The sequence below is a fragment of the Apis dorsata genome, unplaced genomic scaffold, assembly GCF_000469605.1.
Source record: "Apis dorsata unplaced genomic scaffold, Apis dorsata 1.3 scaffold_58, whole genome shotgun sequence".
NCBI lineage: Eukaryota > Metazoa > Arthropoda > Insecta > Hymenoptera > Apidae > Apis > Apis dorsata.
In genome coordinates this window covers 315697-323494 of record NW_006263358.1, presented here as the reverse complement: position 1 = coordinate 323494, position 7798 = coordinate 315697, and the positions used below count along the sequence as shown (strand labels likewise).

Genomic DNA, 7798 nt, shown 5'->3' with positions numbered 1-7798 from the left:
TATATATATATATATATATATATATATCCTCCTCGCCCCTCGATTTTTCCCAACAATATCGTTCCCAAGTGTCGTCCAGTCCGCGAATCGAATTTCGTCCTCTCCCCTCCTCCCCTTTCACATCGGGTAACAAATGTACGTACGACTCAATAATGCGTCCGGAATCGTGGCCGGAGGAAAAATGCTCGGAAGATCGAGTACAATTGTCCACATTCCATTTTCAGAGATACACATCGGGTGACCGTGTACGATCAATGAGAACGGATCGAGAAAGATCGATCAGACACCGAACGAAGATTCCTTCCATCCCTCGCACATCCAAATATCTTTTTTTCTTTTCCCCCTCTCTTCTCTCTTCTCTCTCTCTCTCTCTCTCGCTATCTCTTTCTATTCGCGCATAACCACGTTCAAAGTCCACTTCTCCTGTGGACTTTTCCTCGAGATCCGGGAGCAGGTGTCCCGCGGCGGAGATTCCCGGAGGAGATTTCCAACGGTCTAACGGTCTTGGTATCGTTTTCCACGTAGTGCGAGATTGCATCGCGAGCATTGCCGCCCTTTTCCTCGCCCTGTTCTCGATTTCACCCTCCTCGCGATCCCATAATCTCTTTCTTTTCGGTGGTGCACGAATGGTGGACAAGGATGACGCGCAAGCAAGGGCGGTGGAATTGAAGATGGCCCAATGGAGCAAGGGGTTTGCCGGATCGAACAAAGGGTGCGAATTGTGGGTGTATTATACCCTGGACGCTGAGAAAAATTTCTAAGAGATATAGAAAGGAAAAAGAGAAAGAAAAAAGGAGAGAAGGAAGAAAAGGATTCGATCGAAAATCTCGATGGAATTGGATAGAGGCGAGAAGAATAAATAAGAAGAATTTTCGAGGGAACGAAATATCGAACAATCTTTAGATATTTCAGTTTTCCCGCGTGTTGAAGAGGAATGTCAACTTTTTACTCCGGCTGTTTGCACCCTCTGTCAACGTGGATAGAAAAACGGACAAGATTCGAGTGTCCGGCCATCTCTTAAAGAAATTGCTTCCTCTCCCAGACACTTCGTAAATGCGTTTCCCTTCCATTCTCTTCCCTTTCTCCTCCACACTCGTTATTTTATTTTATTTTTTTTTTTTCAACGGTGATTGCCAGATCGGCCAATTAAGCGGTATCAGCGAAGAGAAGAAAGAATCGGAGGAGGAGGAGAAGTTCACTTCTTTTCTTTCCTCGTTTCCTCTGCCCGAAACGTTGACAGAAGCACGGTAACGTTCTCGACAGACGGAAAGGCTTACACGAAACACCGATAACAATTGAAAAATGGGTCAATAGACGATTCCACTTTTTCGCTCTTCACCCATTGTCTCCCTCTCCCTCTATCCCTCTTTCTCTCTCTCGCTCGCTTCTCGACAAATTTATCATCGGCCTTGTATTTAATTTCGAGGAACAATTACTCCTCCCCCTCCCTTTGTTTCGGAGGTCGCATGAATATTCGACGCGAAAAATGATAACCGAGATCTTGCATACCCTCCACCGTCTCGTGATTTATCTCGACTTCGTTCCAGGTCAGGTTCCAACGCCGGTTAGCCAAGACGTCGCGCGGACACAGGGTGCAATTCATATCGCGGAATTGATAGTAAATTAGGGATTCAAAGCGGCCGAGATACCGAATGGACGGTTGAAAAGTTGAAGAAACAGGCCACGCCGATAAATCTTGCTTACGTAACGCTCGGACGGGGTTTCAACCGTGCTCGACTCGAGGGAAGAAAAGGGAGAGAATGAGAGAGAAAGAGACAGTAGCACGGATCGGAGAAAAAGGAAAGCCACTTCCGGGGAAATGGTATTAAGTGGCGCGCCGATCATAAATAACGCTGGTCGTCGTAATAAATGAACACCGCCCCGCGTTATATCGCTAAACCGGGGAAGATACGACTGACATTAATCACCGGCGAATCAGTCGCCATTGAAAAACCGTCTGGCGGAAGGATAGTGGTCCTGGTTGAATAAAAGAAAGCTACTTAATGTCATCAATCAAGTTCCACAAAGGGGGTAAACGAAACGTAACCAGTTCGGTTATGCCGTGTATCCTTTCACCGATATTCGGTTTAAAATCGACTTTACCAAGTTTCCAATAACGTTAAAGAACGTATTCCATTACTTGCCAAGTTTAAAACCGAGTTTTGCCCCGTCACGCGTTAATAGGATCGCCGTCCTACTCGCCATTCGTATCGCGCTTCTAAATATATCTTACAATCGTACAAGATAAGTTCTCAGAGAAATGGTCAGCAAAAGCGTCTCTTCGTAAAACAATCAAGACGGTAATTCAATCATCCCTAAACTAGGAAGTTTATATTACGCAAAGCCTCTTAAACATCAATCGCAAAACCTATCCAAGGATTCTGAAGCCGCGCGATCGTTTTTCGAGTTAGCTTTAACGCGATTGAACTTCCCGATTGTTTCCCCAGTTCTTACGACGTCGGTCGATGCACTCGAGACCCCGGGAAAAGTGTTGCCCCTATTTCTACGGAACCTATTCACCAAAGCAAACCCTTGGATCGGCTCAATTAAACGAACAGCAGAACGTGCTGACCCGTCACTTTCCAACATTAATTAACTTAGCACGCGCCTAACTTCCCTCCCTCCCCTCTCTGCCTTTGTTCTTTGGTATCTATGTTAATATAATAAGTGTAATTATTTCTCTATACCTCCCTCATCTTCCTCTCTCTCCTTTAATGTTTCTTCATTCTTTCTTTTTTATTTTTATTTTTTTTGTTTTCCATGCAAATAGCAAAAATTAAACGAGGTGGCGCGAAAATAAAACGAATCGATTTTTACGAAAGACTAATGAGTTGTGAAAATGCGAAAAACATTCGACAACGGCGTAGTAGAATATAGATTTAAAAAAAAAAAAAAAAAAAAACGACAACCGGATGCACGGGAGTTGCGAGAATCGAGTCTGTTGAAAGCAGATTCGGTCGACGCGGCCACGAATTTCTGCAGCTCATTGGAAACTCCAGGATTTGCCGAGTGAAATATCTGCTGAATTTGTGGAGGAGGAACTGAACTTGAAATCGAATTCGCAACTTCAATTCGAATTTCCAAACTACGCGTTCGGGATCATTAAGCTGTGTAAAATAGAAATGAGAAGTTTTTTTTTTTTTTTTTTACGTTAATTTAAAGAGGGAACATTTCACTCGGCTCGTAACTAATTTTAAATGGAATAAAATCACCCGCACCCGTAGTTCTATGGTTAAGAAACGTTAAGAACGGATACTTGCACGAATCCTCTGAGAAGGAGAAGGTATAAGAAAGAGAGAAGAGATAGAATGGGGGGAGAGAAAGGGAGCTTAAGATTTTAATTTATAGCCACCGGACCCGCCTTTAATCTGGCAACTAGAGTGCCGTGTTTCTCGTAAATAACCGGGTAAGAAACTATTATTATTCCATTATGAAAAACAAACTGAAGAGAAGAAATTATTATACCCGCCCCCTTTATATCACGGGTTAAATTCCATCGATTAATTCTACTTTAATACTGTACACCGGCGGTATAACTTGGTTAAAAAATGCTTGGTTGGATAAAAATGCGCCCCCCTCTTAATCCTAGCCAAATGTACGAAACATCGATGAATCCATACTTCGAATCTATGAATACATTAATTTCCACGATCTCTTAAACATCGAGGCAAACGTTGAAAAGGATAATTTATCAATTTTTCACCAATTTCCACGTGGATCGTTACGCAATTAAATTCCCAACTAAATGGAATTTAATCCGCTCGACAAAGAAAGTGTAATTGAACGAGCCAATGGAGGAGAACTTTTCCGATATAAAATCGCATTTCTACCCGACCTTTTTTTAACATTTAAGATCGTGACGATGGTATCGCTTTCCACATCGAGTTTCCATTAAAAAAAGATTCTCGTATCTCTCGTGTCCTCCCGTACAATACCGCGTCATTAGACAAGCACCCGCGACAAAAGGACACGGATGGCGGATACGATTAGTCCATCCTGGTTGATACCACCTTTTCTTACTTAATCGACCGATATCGCGCGAGCAACACAACCACGGTCGACGACAATGCCCAGTTTTTCATATTTCTCCTCGTTTAGCGGCCATCACCCGTTCCGTTCTCCTTTTTTTTCTCTCTCTCTCTTTATACGAAAACACATTAGGAAGCGGTAGCGGAGGTAGACACGGTGAAAATGGTAATGAGAAAACACGGGGATCAGGCGTAAATTTTTATTTTTCCCGGGGAAATGTATCGTGAAGAGCGACGCGAAATGAAGAGAACGACGCCTCGTTTTGTTTCCTCGGTGGAGGAGAAAACTGTATCGTGAAAATTTTTCAAGTATATATATATATATATATACCGTTCTGGCATTCTATGGCGTCCCCCACTGGCCAACCCTTTCGTCGGTATTTTACGACTCGACGGTGCCGTGCCACCGAATTGTCAGCTCCGTTTTTATTACACGCGCGTTTCCCGTACGCGTGTACGAAATATGTACAAAAGAATATTTTTAAAGGCCAATTGTGATGCGAGTTTTCGCATCGAGAGAGTTCGACGAATGAACGCGGAGAGTTCAATTATCTCGTTGAAAATTCGATTTCTTCTCCGATTCATTCAGAAGATATAATATTAGTTATTTAATAAGAGAGAAAGGTACACGCGCGGATACCGCTAATATTCTTTTATTACGGTGGAAAAGGTAATATTTCATAAACACGCGGTACGTTCATTACACACGCGTGATTAATTTTCCTTTATTAATGAATGGCCGACGTTGTTTTAAATGTTGAAAATTGATTAATTCCTCCATATTGTATTCCGTACATATATCGTTCGAATAGAACTTCAGTTAATTTGAATTCTATCCAAGATGAAACCAACAAAGACGTTGATTATTAATGAGGAAGAATCCCATTATGCAAAGTAATAGCTGATAAGACGATTATCATTAAGGTCTCGTAGCTTTATCCGGGTAGAAGAGATACGATAAAGTGACGAACTCATTACCAAGGTGAAAACACGAGGGATAATTCGGTTGGAATCTATTTCCAAATTTTTCCTAATAGCCTCACCGTCCTCCTCGCGGCCGATGCCTCTTGCGAAAATTCTCTTTCCTCTTCGACCCCCCGGAGGGGTTACATTTTTAATAGTATCCCCTCTTGAATTATGTCTGCGACCCGCTGATAAAAGCCAGAAGGCGTTTTTAGCATCGACTATCATCGACTCTCCTCGCATTCTTCCATTCCTACCATCTTCTCGCCGAGCTTCCGCCTCTTTTTTTTCTTTCTTTATCGCAACTCTTCCCGATATCGCCAATGGAGCGTAGATCTCTCTCTTACGGATTCCAACTTCGATAACAATTTTGATATTCGGAGAAACAATCGAAATTTCGAGAATTACGAAGGAGGGAATAATTCGAAACGATCAAGAAGAATTTGTTTCTTGAGGACGACAAGAGAGAGGTTTGAAATCGAAGAGGCTCGCGATACGTTAAATACGTGTAGAATCCCGTATTTATCTCAAGAAAAAATGGATTATGGTGTGATTTTAAATTCTTAAAGCGTTGAATCGAAAACGTAGCATTCTCGTAATATTCTTTCCAAAAAAAATCTTTTTTTTGGAAGGAAAAAGTAGGAAAACTTATTATTCGTTAAACTTATACTCTCGTGGAAATTCAAAAGAAATAAGATCCCGTCGCGCTTGTTAATTTATGGATGTTATTTAATTCTGTACGAATAACTAGAACGGCGAAAAAGAAAAGGACTGTTGCTTTGTGAAAATGGTTCGCGAAACGAACGAAATTTGAACGAGGCAACAAGAATCCGAAAGAAAATAATTTCGTTGAGATCCCGAGAGAAAATGATTCCTTTCGCCTTTAAAAAGACGGCTCCTCCTCCTTCTCTTCTTAGCATGGTTTGATAACTTGACAAGTTTTGGTTCGAGATTACTCGAGTTAACGAAGCGTACTTTTCGTTCGCAAAGTATTTAAAGAAGTTTCGCATTTAAAATCAATCTTCCGACTATTTGTTACAACTGGAAAACGCTCTTTCTATCCTTTCTAACGAACTTTCTGGCGAATCCTTCCGGTACAATCTCTCTTCAACCTCTTCTTTCTTTTTTAAATTTCGATATTCCAAGACAAATATTTGAATTCAAATTGGCACGTTTTAAATCGAACCTTGATATTCCTTTAAAATCAACTATCACTCTCCTACGAAGACCGAAGCCAAAATAACGGTTTCCCACCTTCTCTATTAAACTCTCTTTGTCCTTTACAATTTGCCATCATGCTTCAGATTTCAGAGAATCGAAATCTTTCCTTATTTTCCAATCTCGAAAGCTGAGGCACGAACACCACGAACTTTCGAGTTTCGTCAGTTGGTCTTTCCGATTCCCAAAGCAACAGCAGCCACGTCGATTCGAACGACTCGTGGAATGGTCGGGAAACGGGAATGGAACGGCAATCCGGTCAGCAGAATTTAACCGATCGCGCTCAGTCACACCGGTAATTTCTGTTACGTGTCCAACCACTCCTCCTCCCGCCTACTCTCGCCAGGATTTTATTTTTCACTCTCGTCCCCGCGCCAAAATCGCGTGAACAAAACTAATTGAAAAGAACAATCTCGCGGCGATGTTCACAGCGACACAGAATTCACAAGGGATTACGAGATTATTTTCGTCTATCTATCTCTACTTTCCATATTCCATTTCTGTGTCTCTTTTATTATATGTACCTTTCGTGCGATACCCTCTATTGATTCCGTTGGAATCGTATTATATATAAATTGTTTCATCGCACAAAAAAAAGAAAGAAAGAAAGAAAGAAAGAAAGAAACCGCCTACAATGATTCCTTTTAATTAGAATTTTCAATTCACGGTCTTTCAACGATTATCCCCCCCCTCCCAGGTTCCTTCAACTACAAACGAAGAGAGAATTCTCACTACCCCAGTTTCCCCCGAAGAATCAAACAGCTGCCGGCCCTCGTGTCCGTTTCACCTCTGGCCACCGTAAATACAGATAAAGCTAATTGAGAGCAATCGTTTGCCCGGGGGACGAACGGTGCTCCTTTAATCCTCCGGATAAAAGATAAAAGCTTCTTCTCGATTGCGCCTCGTCATTCCTCCCCTCCCCCCTCCCCCTCAGTCTCTTCACTATTATTGTTCGAATCTCGGCCGTTCTTTGCCCGCGGTATTAACCCTTACTGTCGAACGATGACTACGGCGGCGAACCTATATAGCTGGTATATCGTCCCGTATAGTATATTAGAGGACAAATTCGTGACAAATCTCCCGTCTCTCGTCACGTTCCCCCGTACGATCCGCAAACACACGCTTATTGGAAATGAAGATGGCGCGCAAGCGGATGGTGGCTCCTAAATGGACGAGATCCTTGGACCGCTGTGCAAACTCGGCAGGACAGAGGATCGTAATCGAAAGACGGGTGGGAGGGGAGGGGAGAAGAGAGTCCAGAAATCCTGCAGGATGCCTCTGAGGTTCGCAAACACTCGTCCCAGGCGAGGATTAGGAAGGAAGAATCCCCGTGTCTCCCCGCACGGTACGCTGACGATTGCATTTCTCGATTCTTCCTCCTGCAGAAATTGTTTCAATTCGACTCCACGTCCCCAAACGTCTCGTCCTCCGCACGACGAGACGCGTCTACTACGAGATTAAATCGGGCTTAGTCCCCTCCTCCCTCCCTCCTCGCGGTCATTCCTCCTCCGGAAGGCCGAGTTATTTCTCCCCGGCGTGGAAAACAATTTCGCCCGGATTCGCCGCAATTAAAAGTCGCTCAACTCGGC

General features: G+C 43.0%; 1 protein-coding gene and 1 long non-coding RNA gene across 9 annotated transcripts in view; both read right to left on the bottom strand.

Moving 5' to 3' along the window:
- Positions 1 to 7798, bottom strand: part of LOC102674514 (basement membrane-specific heparan sulfate proteoglycan core protein-like) — a 126848-nt gene that overhangs the window by 61371 nt on the left and 57679 nt on the right. The gene's annotated exons all lie outside the window — the stretch shown is intronic.
- On the bottom strand, positions 359 to 5283 carry LOC116186816. Its single transcript, XR_004151856.1, has 2 exons — positions 5123 to 5283; positions 359 to 1376 (listed from the first exon to the last, which is right to left on the bottom strand). It is a non-coding gene; the product is annotated as an uncharacterized LOC116186816 (long non-coding RNA).